The sequence below is a fragment of the Seriola lalandi genome, unplaced genomic scaffold (genome assembly GCF_002814215.2).
Source record: "Seriola lalandi dorsalis isolate HSWRI2012SDOR001 ecotype SW California unplaced genomic scaffold, Sedor1 jcf7180002054520, whole genome shotgun sequence".
Lineage (NCBI taxonomy): Eukaryota > Metazoa > Chordata > Actinopteri > Carangiformes > Carangidae > Seriola > Seriola lalandi.
Window position 1 is genome coordinate 1,020,292 of NW_019525073.1, and position 17,321 is coordinate 1,037,612.

Consider the following 17,321-nt stretch of genomic DNA (forward strand, 5'->3'; position numbering starts at 1 on the left):
CCAAGGGCTTGATAAGCCATTAGAGCATGTCAATTTAAAAAAAAAAAAAAAAAAAGGACCAGTCCAATGAGTTTTATTCAGCTGCTGAAGAGATAACAGACTATGATTTACAGTAAATAGAAAAACAGATATTCATAAAGGAACAGTTATTAATGGTAACACTAATCAGTTGATAGGAGTACTTTTATTTTAAAAATGTTATTTCTATTATTAATAAAAGGAGGGCTTGTAAAATTCATTATATATTATTATATAGAAATATTGAAGAAATGTTAAATTTTTTATCAAGAAAATGACTGATCTAATCTGTCTTCTTCAGCAGCTGACGTTTGCTGAGATGTGTTGTTTAAACTTCATGTTTCACTGAGTGCTTTTAACTCTTTAGCCAACATGGACAAAAGGTCGTTAAAGCACTCAGAATAAAGTAAAGTTTCCACTATTCCAATGACATCTCAGTGAACTCAATCTGCTGATGAAGACCATGCCACACAATCGAAAGACCTGAAATGAAAACTCAGCTCTGTAACCTCTTTTCCTCTTGAATTCCTGGTTTTCATCTGTTCTAATCCTGCATGGCAGCAAGAAATGAACTTTTAACTTTTTTAACACACTTTATTTTTTACTGTCAACTACACACTGTAACTCAACACAAATGACAGCAGTTAAATCAGGCCCCACCGAGGCTTAACTTAATGCTGAACAGAGCCAATTAAAGTTTTACAGTGCTCTTTCGGAGAAAATGACTTCCGCTACCGTTAAATAATATTTACCACCCAATAAACTGTCACTGATGCATTGTTAAGAGAGACTACACCTCACAACTTTTACAAGAAACTTTTACCAGCAGTTAAACCGCTCAAAATATTCGTCTGATTATAGAAAGCAAAGCCACAGAGACGTGAGACGCCGCTTTCCAACTAACAGCATGTTTTTCTGCTTTCTGTCCATGGGCGAAAAAGAGCACAACAAGTTTACAGCAGATCAGAGTCCTCCAGTCTGAGACCTTGAGGAGGTGGTTCATGGAGAAATCGATACGGTTAAATGAAATACAGTAGCAAAAACAGAGTTAGGAAAGAGGGAGAGAGATGGAGGGAGACACAGAGGGGAGTACAAACACACACACACACACACATGTTGGTGTTATTACGCAGTAAGGGGTTAACGATCAGATGGGCGGCCTCATCGTGTGTAATAACATCTGTGGAGAGGTCAGTCACTCTGTGGCCCCGCTGGCCCCCGACAATCATCCGACGTGGACGCACAGTGAGCCTGTACACACACACACACACATACACTGTACACATGTAGTTCATACATCAACATTTACCAGAAACAAGTCAAAGAGAGCAAATGCCACCCATTTTAGCATCTCTGAACCGACTTCCTGCCTCTTTTAGAGCTGATTTAAAAAATGTTATTGCTAGGTTACGGTTAACTGTCTCTCCCTCTGCACTCCTGCTGCCTCGGGTCACCGAACACTGTAGTATTAAATGTACCAACAGTTGAGAGAAACACATTGTACCGGTCCGTATTTATCGAGATGGTCAGAGTTAACAGTGCTGATGGTTTATAGTTTATAGATGGTTTATCAGTTTAACTTTTCATAAACTGGGCTGATTAACAAGCCAATTAACAAAATGTTTTATTAAAAGAAAAACAGACAATAAAGCTGGAAGAAGAAACTAAACTAACGATGGCATGTGTAATCTGTAAGATCAGCAGTGTAAGTGAGTGCATGAGCGAGGAAGTGTGTGAATGCAATGTTGTATCAGAAACAACACAAACCAAATGCCAACCAAACCAAAGGGGGGCCTCAGGGAGGAGAGAGAACCAGAACTGAGCTCCTACATGGTTTTAAAAGCACCAGCACAATAGGGCCCTTGAACCCTCCAAACACAAGCAAGTTTTTCCATTTCATAGTAATAATGTTGAGGGACCAAGGCAAAGCCCAACTGGCAAAGCTCGCGACTGCACTGGGGCCGCACACCCATAGGGGCCCAAAAAACCACAGGTTTACTCCATATCATTTGGGTATAGATAATTTAATTAATCACAAATTTATTAGACATTTGCTCCACTGAAGTAGAATATCAACTATGACACATCTGCCATCCTCAAACTCGTGGCCCCCGGTCCTGTAGAGTCAAAATCTACTTTTAAGACCTGAATTGTTTTAGTTTAGTTTAGTTTGTGGTAAAGTTTTGCTTTATCAGTTTACTTCCATTTTTTCCTGTGTCAGGTAATACACACAGAAAACCTACAGTAAGGTGGTAGTATCTCATTGTAGAAGTACCATAAGGGAGCAACATACAATTATTTTCATTATTGGTGTTTAAAACGTTAAAACATGGTGGAAGATGCTCGTCATTATTCCCTGGAGCCCATAACATTTTTTTTGTTTGAGAAACAGAGAAAAACCCAAAGATGTGAACTTTTTGGTATTTGCTTAAAAGTGACTCAAACAGGTTATTAAAATTTTTCTGTGATTCAACTAATTAATAAATCAACTACAGCAACAGATTCTTTGGCCCCCCCAAAAAAAGTTCATCATTAGAGGGACTTAGGGAAAAAAACATGTTAACATCAAATAATTCTTAGTGTTTAAATTGTATGATTGACAGCATCACTTACTGCCCACAGTCTCCTGTGTATTGCTGGGTGAGTATTAGAGCTAAATGCATTGAGACTCTGTCGTTATCACACTGAGCTGTGACGTGCCGGTAAAAAAGACTATAGACTCCTTTCAAGGCTTGAAAAGAGGAAAAACACAAGTGTAAACTAAAAAACACACAGTCGTTTGTGTTGTGAATGCAGGTGAAAGTTGTTGATAAGTGTCCAAACAAAACCATTATTTTGTGTGATTTACTGGCAGTTAGAGTGCTAAAGCAAATCCCTGTTTATGGACTCATTTTAATGAGGGAATAAAGATCCATTTGGATCCATTTGTTCCTTAATCCACCAGCTCCCGCAAAGTCATTTAGGACCTATTATGGTCTTTTTGTGGACTCTAAACTGCCACAGATCCTAAACCAGATACTGAGTCACAGAAATCTTGAGGACCCAGTTCCAAACCGTTTTGACTCTGACGCCTTGAAATAAACTGATATCTATATGTTTGCTACTCACATTGTTTCATTGGAAGGATTTTTAAACAATTGGAAAGGATTGACAAGTATATATGTGTATTTTTAACATAATTTAATCATGTTTAGATCCTTCAGGCTCATCTTCGGACACAATTTTTTAGTAGAGAACAGTTACTTGTTACTTGTATTTCTATTTATTGGTACTTCTACTCTACTACATGTCAGAAGGGAATATTGTTTTTTTTTTTTCTCCACTACCTTTATCTGAGAGCTCAAATTAAGATTTTGCAGTAACAAAATCATATATAGAACCCCTTTCAAAGACAGTGTTTATGTAGTTGGGGCCCTGTGCCATGTTCCACCAAATAAATGTTCTCTCTAAACTCACATGGTCTCAAATTAGTAACTGAGGCTCAGAGGCCAAATCATCCAATATTTCACAAAAAGATTGGAGAAAAATCTGAGAAATAAATACAAATTTGTGCCACATTGAATTTTGTTAAGACCCTTTGAAGGGGCGCGACCCCAAGGTTTGGAGCCACTGGATTAAATTGCTTAACTGTATATAAAGTAGTTAAAAACAGTTAAATGCTACTTATGTATATTAATATTAACAATCTAATATTGTTATACATGATCATTTATCATGTCATGAGCCAACTACATTAGCTGAGCACATTTTGTTCACAATACTTCTGCACTTTCACACAGGTAGGACTTGGAATGCGTGAATTTTACTTGTAATAGCGGATTTTTACATTGTTGTACTGGTGCTTTTAAAGTAAAAGTAAAAGTAAAAGTTTTGCATACTTTTTCCACCACTGCCTTGGAGTTTACCCAGTATGTCCCCTCATAAATTCATTAACTTTCATCAACAAAAAAGACTTTGTCAAATGATTTTGAGACGTAGAAATTAGAAAATATTGTGGAACACTGATATTGTAAATAAATGAAAACATAAGATATTTTTTCTCTCTTTAGTGTTTTATTTAGTGTGGGCTATAGGCTTTTTTTGCCTGTAATATAAAGAAGAAAGAAAAGAAAATCTCTTGCAATTATTATGTGTTTGCTGTTTGTTCATGTTACAGACAGATAAAGAGCTGCAGCCTGTAAGAACATCTACAGGAAACATGACTCAGACATATGTGCTGTCTCCTGGTGGGTTTATGGAGGGTAGGAGGTGTTTCAAAGCGGTACTGCATGTTATCAGTGTCACATCCACGCAAATAAGTGTTGAGGCCACCATGGGCAAAGTGTGTGTGTGTGTGTGGCTGTGTGTGAGTGGGGGTTGGGTTTCGGGGGGAGGGGGGAGGGGGGGGCATTACTTTCCACCCTGTTGGCACAGGCGAGGTCGACCGGTGCATGTTTTTTAGCTCATTCACTCATTTACCTACCACTACCACCCCTTTCACCCCACACACACACACACACACACATACATACTGAGGTTGCAAGAGTTCAGAGCAGGGTACACAAGGACCCCTCTGAACTCAACAAGTTGGCTCCTTTTACAAAGAATATCTCACCCCAGAGTCTCCGTGCCCTCCTTACCTTGTACACACACACACACACACACACACATACACGCACACACACACACACACACACACGCACGCACGCACACACACACAAACACACACACACACACACACACACGTAAAAAAACACAGCTTAATATACTGCCATGCTTTCCAAAACAACCGGGTTAGCCCTGCCCATGTGTGCTAAACAGCATTTTAAAACCCTCTTTTGATGAGACTGGATGACCTCGGGGCTTTGTTGCTCTGCGACATCAACACACAGCGTCGGCACGGCCTGCGCCCTGGCACCAAAGCCAGACAGATGTTGTAACAACCAGCGTGAGTGATGAGCTGGTTGAAACCACATCAGACTTTGTAAACACGAGTGAAGATGATAGAAAAACAGGAACATGGAAAAAAACAAGAGGGAAAGCCTGGGAATGGTGCAAAATAATTACATGTGTAGTCATGCACAAGAAACCTGCACACGTGTTAACACATGAATGTGTGGTTCCTCTAGATATTACTGTTCAAGCATGTGTGTGCACTTGTGAGTAGCATACGAAAATCACGGCACAAACATACAAACGGGTGGCAGTGGAAACATTTGTTCATTGAATATATTTCTAAAGCACAAGCAAGAAGTACAAAGTCATTTGCAGTGGAAGGGACATGCAATAACAGAAATACTGAAATACTTATACTATATTATACTAAAAATATACTTAAAACACACATAATTTAAGACTTTTAGAAAGTAACAAGCCATAAACTGGACAAATATACACAATGGGGAATGCAACTGCAAAACCACAAATGACGATGGAGTCTTTCTACATAACTGGACTCCAGTGATATTGCACCTTAGATTATGAGTGGCTGAACAAAGGAACATACCTGTATCAGTGGTTTATTATGTCTGCAGCTACTTGTTACCTCTGTGCCTAATATCAAGAAAAGTTTAAAACAGTTGTAGCTGTATTTTGAACTTTAAATTTAAGTAAAATGAAAAAAAAGATTTCAACAGCCACTGCACAGATCTTTTTGACTGAGCAAATAACTGACACACATTCTTCGTGTTCTAACATCAGCATGCTTACACGCTCACAATGACAATGCTAACATGGTATAATGATCAACATATTCACCATCTTAGTTTTTCCTGTTAGCATGCCAACATTTGCTACCGCTGTAGCTGATGGTACTTGGTTTTAGACTAATTAAAAAATTTGACTTGATCGTGAAAAGTCCGGCATTACAATAATTAATTCAATTGAGGAAGAGGGAAACATGAACTGTCATGGAAATCGTGACCTGCTTGTGGTGCTAGATGTAAAGTTAAGAGGATCATTAAGCTGGGGACCATGAATATCTGTGCCATATTTCAAGGTTATCCATGTACTAGGTGTTGAAATATTTTAATCTGGACCAACGTAGTGGACCAACCAACCAACATTGCCATTCCCTGTGCCATGCCATGGGCCTGACAAAAAAAATGTCTAAGAACTGGTGATTGGTCTTGTGATTGAGTGTAATGGTAAAGCAGGATTTATACTCTGTCTTGTTGGGTAATCGGAAACCTTCTTTGACACACACACACACACACACACACACACCTTTCTGACCGTAAATAAAGGGGTCTATGTCCCACCATCTCTGTAACTATCCAAAGCTGACACTCTGGCAGTGTCACCCACTTCACGTCATGATCGGCCAACTGTGCACAGCTTAGAAAGGAGTCAAGGATTATACTTCTCTAGCTCTCTTTTTTTTTCATTTGTTACACAACTATTTGGGGCATAAACACTTTTGATTTCCAACGTCTTAAGAGCTAGTTCTGACAGACCATAAACCAGCCTTAAGAATCAGTAATAGGCCCATCAAAGAGAACGTGGGAAAGCTCAACAGAAAGGATTGTTCTTCTTTTGTTATTTTGGAGAGGTCTAAGTGCACCTAAGCCTCATCTTTGAAACTGCTTCTTAGGTGGTCTGAACAGGCAAAATTGCAAGCAAACATCATCTATTGACAACAGAACGGATGTGTACGCCTCCACATTGATCACTGTTCTTTTCTTCTTTTCTCCCTCTAGCCTTTAACCAAATAAGTACAGTAAATCTGCATGAAGAGTGATCAAAACACTGCCTTGCACAACTCCTCTCTACAGGAGTAAAAGTAGTTGTAATAACTTGCTGCGCCTTCATTTTTGCCCACATGCGATCACCTACCACATATGTAAAAACAAAAACACACTTTTGCACTAAGAGCCTCTGGATGTTAGTGGGAGTTAAGTTGGAGCTACTGCACTGTCTCAACATGTTTGTTTTGATGGCTTTTATCTCCATTTCTGAGTTCCTCTCCTTGTGTTTACTACGTCATTGAGCAGTGTAGTTCCTTTTCCCAATGAAACATGATATTGTTACTGTACGCTCAGGAATGTTTTTCACCCCCTGAGTGGCAGGGTGTGTTCACATCCCTTTGCCTGTCCCCAAAAAGCCCCCGTTTGAGGCTCCACTGTTTCCTCACTCTCTCTTTATGAATGAGAAGTAACATGTCACGCAAAAATGAAGGCACAACTTTTCCTAGAAGTGTGCATAAGGGCTCTTTCTTTGCAAACCAGTGCTCTGGTTACAGTCGTAACAGATGTTAAATTAGTTCAGAACTGTCCACCACTCAGTAGTAAACAACACTGTCCTGCAACAAGGAGGTGTTATGCTCTTATCCTTGACACTGACACCATTTCATCTCTTAACAAACAGACTCTAAATAAAGAGCAATAACCAGACGGTGGAGGGGAATCATGCTTGACGTATTAAAATCAGTTCAGTCAGCCAACTACTGTGGAACAAGCTTATTTATATGTGCAGTATGTACAGAGGAGTTATTTGGCATTTAGGCTGTGACCTTGTCACTAAGAAAAGAGACTGGGGAGTGAGTGACAGTAGTAGTCTGCCCCCTCCAAAAACACATCGATGTGTCAAAATCTGTTTCCCTATCAGCTTTTGTTTGCCCTTACCTTACCATGACCCCACTTAGTCATCTCTGTGATGCTTAACCATAAACTAACATAAGACCTAAACCTGACCAGGGAACAGACTTGGACTGAAGAACGCCAGTATAGGTTTTGTGTTGGACCTCAATACTTATACTTGAGTATCGACTAAAATCCATTTGCATAAGGGAGGAGTTTATAATAATTTAAGAATAACTAAGGGTGTTCCACAAGGTTCAGTTCTAGGTCCATTTCTTTTTACAATTCATATTAATGATGTTATTTCATTTTTAACGAACTGACATGAACAATTGTATGCATATGATACAATATTGTATTGTATTGCAAAGAGTGTTCAGCTGGCTGTGAAAAACCTGCAGCATTTCTTTAACATTTGCTAAGCTGTACTTATAAACCAACAAACAATATTGAGAGTTACAGATAAATACCTTGGTATATGGATAGATGATAAATTAACTTTCAAATATTATACAGACAATCTTGTCAAGAAATTACGACAAAAACTTTTTTTTTTGTATTTTTGTATAGAAATAGGTTAATAGAACTTATGCTTTTTAGGAAAAGGATAGTTGAAGCTGATTTTGGATTACGGGGATGTGATTTATTGACATGCCTCTGACTCCACTATTTAACCCTTGGATGCTGTTAATCATTCTGCCCTTAGGTTTAATGCTGGTGATGTTTATGGTGCTCATCATCGCATCCTGTATGAAAAAGTTGGGTGGTCTTCTCTGTCTTAAGAATGTGATTTGTTTATCTACAAGGCCCTTATTGGGAAGCTGCCATCGTATATCACTTCTATATATACTGGTGCTCTGGGCCATATCAAACTCAGTCTAATGACTGGCTTTCACTGCAAGTCCCTCAGGTCTGCATTGAGCGTGGAGGATCTGCTTTTAGTTTTTATGCTCCCACCACCTGGAAGTCTTTATCATGCACCCTAAAATGTATTCTTTGGTAACTGTTGACTGATTTAAATCTATGATCAAAAATCATACAGCTTCTTTTGGTACCTGTTTAAAATGGTTTGTCTTTACGTCTGTACTTGTCTGTATCCTTCAATTTTAATTAACTGTGTTCGTTTACTTTTTAAATTTTTCTTTTACCATTCATGTTTTATTTTTGACACGTTGGATATGGGGTGTAGTTAGTAGAGTATGCCATGTGTGAGTGTAGAACCTAAGCCCAAATTGTCTCATGAACTAGTTTTACATTTTTCAAGATTCGCTTTAAACAAGGCTCTAAATGAACTTTTCAGGCCCTTAGTCAAAAAACTTTGTACAGTCATTTATGGTTCCCAGAGGATGGATCCTAATGACTTTGGTAATGAGTTACACTCATATAGTCTGGCACCACCATGAGGATGAGATTCGTGGTTCAGTATCAAATGCTTCAGCGACTATTGAAAGAATTGCCGTAAATATTGGCTCAGACTTTCTTGTCCCCTTGCGCCACCACCAGGTTAAGTATTTCATTTGTCAAATACTTGCGCTGTGTTGCAACTCACATACTTCCATACTCACACTTGCTATTTTAAGTGCATAAGTGTATTCACACTGACAATTATGGCAACATGCAGTACAAGTACCTGGTTGGTACACCCAAAACAGTCAAAAAATTGAGGACCACCAATGAATTTTATAACATCTATGTGATTTAAATGATAAAGTTATCACACAGCTCATAAGAATACTTAAAATATTTCTGAAATATGTCAAACTAATGATGGTTGGTTACAAAATTACACATGTGACTGTTTCTTAAACTTTAAATGGGGCCACGACAGAAAAAGTTTGGGAACTGGGATATTGAATGAATGCAACCTATTAAACATACATATTAATTTTGACTCTTTTTTTAATGATAATGCTGGTTACTTTACAGTCAAACTTTACAGGATCAGATTCAGAATGAGCTACAATGCAAACAGTAGGGCTCTTAAAGTTTCACTTTCCTGCACAGCAGCAATCAGGGCTGGCTGAAGGATGGTGTCTTTAGTAACTAACCACCATGAAGCTCAAATGAGCCAGCCCGAGGTGTGTTTGTCTACTGGACGCCAAGCATGGTGTGAATTTTGTTGTGCAAACCTCACTGTGCTCTGCCATGCATGCCGTCCTTTGAATGCCCGCCATCAAGCAGGCTGACAGGACATAGGTGCATGATGACATCCGCCCAGAGCTTCTGTTTATAATAGATAACAGACGCAGGGCAGTGAGTTGATGAGGCCATGGGGGTACACTGTATCTGGGGGTCAAAACCTTGACAAATTTACCTCTGAAGTGCAGGGGTCAAAGAGTACCAGAGTGTGCCAACGATGTAATCAACGAGTTGATTGGGGCCGTGGCCGCAATGGTGACATATTGCTGCAAATTAATAGTATTGTAGTGTGATAATAGTGTGATATTTATTCACTAATCATTAAGATGCATTGTTATTGTATGTGGAGCTCATTTGCTTACCACTTACTTAAAGGAAATCTGAACATATATAACAATTTTTAATGAATCGATGTTAAGATTACAGCACTATAGTCTCAAGTTAGGACTTTGCTGAATGTTATGTTGCACTCAGTTGACAATACTAAATGAAAACAACAGAAAACTAGTGCTTCATAGTAACCATTGACCTAGTCAAATACTACTGCACTTGTTGCACTCCTTCGCTAACTGGCCTTTACATTCTACAGACGATCATACCTGTTAACCTATTGGCTCCCTGTATGCAGAAAGTAGGGCAGCCCATACAGTAAGTCAGTGTCTTCAGCTGCATATCATATCACACTGCCTTTTACCTTTGGTCAGATAGTCTTTGTTCTTTCAAGGTGCTCCTGCCCTCTAACCAGCAGAGCAAAGTTATTAGAGTGTTCGGGACCCACTTACTCTCTGGACATATAATCACATAGAAATACAGCAAAATTTTAATGTTGATGATACATTAAAAGGGAAAAGTACAATGCATTTTAACACAAAAATATTTGTGGGGTTGCTCTCTGAATCCATTTTATGCTTGATTGAGCACTTTTCAAATTTCAGGTTACAACTGGACAAATGCAGACAATGAGATTTGCTGATGCTTTTAATGCAGATAGAGTGAAGATACACATGCATTCAACACTTTTCAGCCATGGTCAAACAAGACTTAGAGTTTACAACCATGCTAGCAGGTCTGTGAGGCGGTGCCTTCAGCTAAATGCTAACATGCTGGTGTGTAGCAGGTTTAATGTAATCAGTTTAGCACGTTAGCATGATAACATTTACAAATTAGCACTAAACACAGGTGAGGATGATGGCACTGTCATTATTTTGGCTTTTTGGTATTTGGTCATTAGTAAATTGAATACTTGACCTGAAGATGGAGCTAGATAAAACCATTACATTCACAATTTGTCTCATTCAGATTTCATGGGGACCCATCCAAAAGTTGTCATGACATTTCACTCAAAGGCAAATGTCAAACTCATGGTGCCAATCCATCAAGTAAATAGTGAGATGTTTCACTGGATAAGTGAAAACTTTAACCTGCTGATGAGGACAAGTCAGGAGATCACCAAAGATCACCAGTCCAGCTATATAGGTGTTGAGCTACCTCAGTCCGAATAAAAGTGGTGGAATGATGGACTGATTGCCACCCACAGAACCACAGCGTGACTAAAAATCCAAAATAACAGTCTGTGGGCGATTCCCTCTGAACAACAGCGAAGTGCAAGGTTTTCTCCCCTGCTGTGAAATATGCCAAATTCCATTTCTCAATACAGGAGTACGTCTGCGGGAGGTTTCAAAAATTTTTGAAAACACAAGAAGCCTGGTACTTCATGAAGATCAATCAGGAGGACAGACAGAGGTCGCTTCTGAATCTGATGATTTCACTTTTCACGAATGTTCCTGTCAACATGACACGAAATTAACAAAATTGCACAGATATTATTGATAAATTTATCAAGATATGACAATATGCATTTTGTAAAGATGATTGTTTAAGTCAGAGAGACTGCTCTGCTTTACTACGGAGGCTTACTATGGATTTTCCAGGACATTTAATTTAATTAACTCTGGATCCGTGCTCACCAGCAGCAGTTCAACCCAGTCACCCCTGATTCCACTAACTGACTTCTTCTTGTGAGGAAACATTTTATTGTAACAGATTTTTACCTCACACATGACTTTGCTGTTACCTAAGAACAAGCCTATGGCCTCACTTCTGGCCCAGCACTTTCTATTCCTTCAGCTTGTTGCTGTCAGAGAGGAGGGAGGTGGGTCCTCCTCCATCCAGGGAATCCTAACCCAGATACTGAGCCAACCTTCCCTCTCTACAGTGCTGAATGCAGCCAGGAGGCAACAGCAACCTCAGTGTATGGGAAGAGGTCAGCAAGTTCATGGAGATCTCCTTCCTTACCAGCTCCAGCTCCAGCCCTTCCCCATCATCTTTATCAATAGGAATGACCTACTTTCTGGCTGGAGTCAAAAATCTATAGGCTATTGTGAGACCCATCAAATAAAAAATAAACCCTTGTTTGTCAGCGTCACAAATCTTTATGTTTGCTCATATTAACATTGGCTTGGTGTCAAGAATTTGAATGCTCACTGAAGGCCACACAGAGTGCATCGATTTGGGACACAATGAGAAACTGTGAAGTGAAAGGCTAAATAAAGTTGTTAAATAGCAAGCGGGGAAATGTTTTGCTTTCACTGTCGACACTATTTAAGAACATCTCTGTCAACTGTGAGAGCCAGAGTTGGTGTGATGTAAGGCAAAAAACACACTGCCAGAGGGTGAAGGATGCTTTACTTTGCTCCTGCTCTGTTGTAAATATTTTCATTCTTAGAGTAAGGGTGGGCTTCGGGGAAAGGGGCACCTCACATTCTAGGTCAGCGCTGTTATGTGACCCTTCAGGCTGATGCGACTGTACGAAGCTTTTCCATCTCTACTACGGATCCCAGCTAATCTCCTCCTCTGTGGCCTCCAGGAGCACGGTGGTCCCTCGCTGGGCACATGAATGTTCGCTTGTGCTTTCATAAAATGAATGTGCATCTTGTGTGCGTGCATGAATGTGTTTCTCCTTCGCATGTGCCTATACGGAGAAGCCTCCACTTCAAACCCAATCATCGAACTCAATGACCTGTCAGTCAATTTGGATGTGAGTGAGTTTGAGTCATCAGGTTTGCCTGCCCTGTGTGCTGAAGGGAAGGTCAGCTGCCCCCTATCTCAGTTCATCACTTATCTCTCTACCGGCTTATGTCCCGACTACAAAGCCCTCACTGATTTGAGTGTAAGAAACAGAGAAAATTGAGTCGGACTGTAATCAAAGTGATACCTGATTGAGGAGATGATGAGACTAGAGCTGAGTGTTCAGTAGGTTAGGAATCAGGAGGGATTCAGTCAATTTAGGAGGCTTCACCTTTATTTAAAACAAACCAATCTAGCCAGCACTAGAGAACCTAGTGTATCTGACACTAAGGATATGGATCTAAAAAAAATAATAATTTTATCACATCTGAAACACATAATAATATCTTATTAATTCTTTCAATGTAAAAAGATATACAGATATGGGTGAAAGGGATTTTTTTTTTCTTAAATAATCTACATCTTGTCTGTTTTATAGATGACTGTGTATGCACGTATTTAAATATGGTGTCTGTCCTGAATGAGTAAGTTCAGTCTATTGTATTGTGTATTATGTTCCTGTAAACTAGATGAAAAAAATGAAATAAAAGATGAAGAAAAAAAGTAAAAAAAAGTTTATTCATTTGTTTACCTGTGCAAATGTTTGTGATTTTTTTAAAATTCCATGACTGCAATTTCTTCCAAAGTGAATAATTTTGCTATAAATTGTATTAAAATTGTATTTGCTTGTAGACATCCAAAGCAACACAGCTTGAGCTTGTATTTCAGCTGATATTTAATATGGTGGCATCAAAGGTAACGATTCAGTGCCTTTGATGAAGAAACTGAACAAACACACATCCACTTTCATAACACATTTATTACGATCCAAGCCTCAGTCACTTATTCTACACAAGGCCATAGAGGAGGGTATTGCGTAGTACTGTTTGCTTACAGACAACATCACGAGAAAACATGTTTTCTCTATGACTTGCACCCTGCGCAGTGCCAGCTGTCAGTGACACTGCCAGTGTTACCTCGTGTTCAATATGCCAGACCAGACCAGGACACTGCGAGGTTGAAGTCCTGGGATGAAGCCTTGCTCAACAACCTGCTGCTCTCACTTTTTGCTGGAGTTTACTATCATATATGATACAAGAAAAGCAAGAAATACTCACATTTAAGACTCTGGAACCAGAGAATATCTGGCCATTTCGCTTAAAAAATGATTGAAACAAATATTTTATTGCTGATTAACTTTCTGCCAATTAATTGATTAATTGACCAATCGTTTACTGCTCTACAATGATGCTTGAGTAGTAGGAGAGCAGTATCAGTTTAATCAAACTAATTGTGAAAAACAAACCTGCATATTCTTTAGTTATTTTAGTATAATTTCCAGCCATGACCAAAAATGTACTTGGAAACAGACTAAAATATTAGAAGGGGCTTTCTTTCAATTAAGCATTTTTTTTACCATTATTTTGGGGGAATTTTTTGCCCTTAAGCGGAGATTTTGACAGGAGAGAGATAAAAGGAAATGAGGAATAACGTGCAACAAAAGTCCCCAGCCGGAGTCAAACCACATTTGGCACCACTGTACTAATTTGACATTTTGTGTGAAGATCTTTTTAAAGTCAGAGAAAATTATATCAGCTTGGGGCTTGAGACTTTTTTAATGGATGTCCTATCACAAATATGTACAATTGATTCTGAACTCTGCTGCCCAAGTGCTGACCAGGACCAGAAGCAAAAAAAATACATGTTTCACCTGTTTTAAGGTCCTTCCATTGGTTGCCTCTCAGTTTCTGTATTGATAAAAAATGTATTCATTTATTTTTTTTAAAAAGCACTGCATGGTCCTGCACCAGCCAACTTGTCTGATGCTTCCAGTGTATAAACTAGTACGGCCTCTCAGCTTCTCGGTCTTCAGTTGTGCCAAAGTGCAGACCAAAATCTTTTAGTGAGGCAGCTTTTGGTTTTTATACTGAGCTTTTGTTTTGCAAAGAAAATAAAAAAAATACCTCTTTTGATTAGAATGTTTTACTAACATTATTTATTCTGTTTATTCATTATTTTATTGTATTCATGTTTTAAAATGTTTTATTCGCTCATATATATTATCTTTAATGTTTGATCTTGTTTTTATTTTAATTCATATCATTATTTTTTACATTTTATATTTATTACATTCACCTTTTATTTTAAAAGTTTGTGCACTAATCTCAAATAGTTCCAAATAGTTTTACTGTTCACTTTTGTTCTGTTTTATTATCCTCTTGTGAGTCACCTGTAAAGCACATGAACTGTATGAACCTGTACCAAAGGTGCCATACAAAGTTTCATTGGCTCCTCCAAATTAAATGACAAAATAAATGATGTAACTTGTTTTTTAATTAACCAAGCACCACAGTTATTCTTGGCAGCGGAGTCACTGCAGGAGATGGTTGTGGTGGATAGTGAGCTCATATTCACAGTCTCGACTGTGGTTAAGTGAGACTGCCTTTCTGTAAAAAACGACTGTGGTAATTATGACAGGAGCAAAGGAGGAAGTCAGGTATGTAGCATAAAGAGTCAATTGCTGTGTCCCAATTCCCAATGGTCACACCTGTCGGCGGATGCAGTCTATGAGGGTGTGGCCCTTCGAAGCCATCGTAGACTGTGAGGGCCAAACCGAAACAAGGTGGTCTGGTCATTGGGGGATTTTTGCTTTGCGTCACCAGCTGTGCCTGCCCTTACTGTTGCATTGCAAATGGTGGCTCCTGTTGCCTAGCAAATTTGAAAACACATAACTTTTTTGTGCAAAATCTTGAGGTTTTAAGGCCATTGGTATCAACAGTTTTACTGTTAGCCGTTCAACTGAGCTGAAACCCAATAGTTAACATTTAAAAGTGTAATCCTTGGGCTCTCTGCCGATGTTGTTTCCTGCCATATTATTTTCAATGAACGTGCAATGAATCCTGGGATAGGTTGGGCCATGAAGGATTCACCCGTTGGAGCCTTTGTTGCCTAAGAAACGAAGGTCACATTTCCCGGCCGGTCGTTTCTTTAATCTATGACAATTTTAACCATGTGTTTATTACCTTAACCATGACGACAAAAGTCTGGTACGCCTGCCACGGGTACGCTCTTTTGGGTCGTATCCGAGGGTATCCACTGTGGGTCATATTCAGTCCAGTGCCTGTGCGATAAATATGAAGCAACCAGTTAGCTTAACTTAGCATAAAGACTAGTGGCAAGGGGGAACATCTGGCCTGGCCCTGTTCAAAGGTAACAAGCCTGCCTTCTAGACCTCACTAATCAATACTTTATATCTCATTTGTTTAATCAGAACAAAAACACTGTTAAGTCACTGTGTCCAGCCAAGAAATAGTCCTGCACATAGCTTACGCAAAACTGCAACTTTTTGTTTTTACACTCAAGTTTTGGTTCTTATCAAACAAACAAAAGAGCAGAAAAAAAGCAAAAAAGTGTATTTTCCTCAAATGATGGAATGAAATTGCACCTAGCCTTCTTTTCCAACAGGCTGTGTAACAAATTGACAAAAAGACAAATTGGCACTACACTTCATGTCAGGCATGCTCTGACCCCAGAGAGGTAAAGCAAAGGAACACTGTCTCCATTTGTAGGTGCGTGGGTGGTGTTTTTTTTTCTTTCTTTTCTTACTTTTTTTCTGTTTGGGAGGGTGGGGGCTGATTGATGTGTGTGTTACACCTCACTCACTCCCCAATATACAGCAAACATCAGTTAGAGTTCAAGGTTGTTCTGATGCCACCTGAGAGTCTGTGAATGAGCACTTCTACAGGATAACAACACAGGGCCCCTGCACATGTTATTTAAGTTATGCCAGCTCTGAGGGGGGCGCTGTGTGTGTGTGTGTGTGTGTGTGTGTGTGTGTGTGTGTGTGTGTGTGTGTGTGTGTGTGTGTGTGTGAGCATGAGAGCAGGGAGAGGGGGGCTGTTCACTACAGGTAAACCCATCAACTCCAAAAATATGATATGTTCAAAATAAAATGTATCAAATGATACATTTTACAGCTGTAAGTGTTCCCTGCTCTTAGTTTGGCACGGCTGAAAAAGCTGGAGCAGTTTGGGAAATCCAAATTTGATTTCAGACATTTGAGGACACAGAATGATCTGGAAACATTTGAATTAAATGACGGTTTTCTGAGAACTATTAAAATTTCTGAGGCAGTGATTCAGCAACCTGCCAAACTTAAGCTCGCTTATTGTGTGTTTTAGATGCGTTTAGTGGGGATATATATGTGCAAATGTCAGAAACATTCAAAAATGAGAATTGCATACCCAGTTACCCACCTTCACCCATCCACAAAGAACACACACTCCAAAACACTAGCAGAGCAAACACACGCACACACAGACGCACTAGCACACGCACGCACGCACACACACGCACAAGCTGCAATCTGTCAAATATTTGCCCACGGTGCAGAAGTGTGGCAGTAGTATTTGCTTTGCCAAAGTTTCGGTTCTTCCAATGGCGGGTCGCTCTGAAACACGGTTCAAGCGAACCGCGTCACCTCCGTTGTGGCCTGTGTGTTTATTTATAAAGCGAGGGAGGGGGGATGGAGAGAGAGGCGGG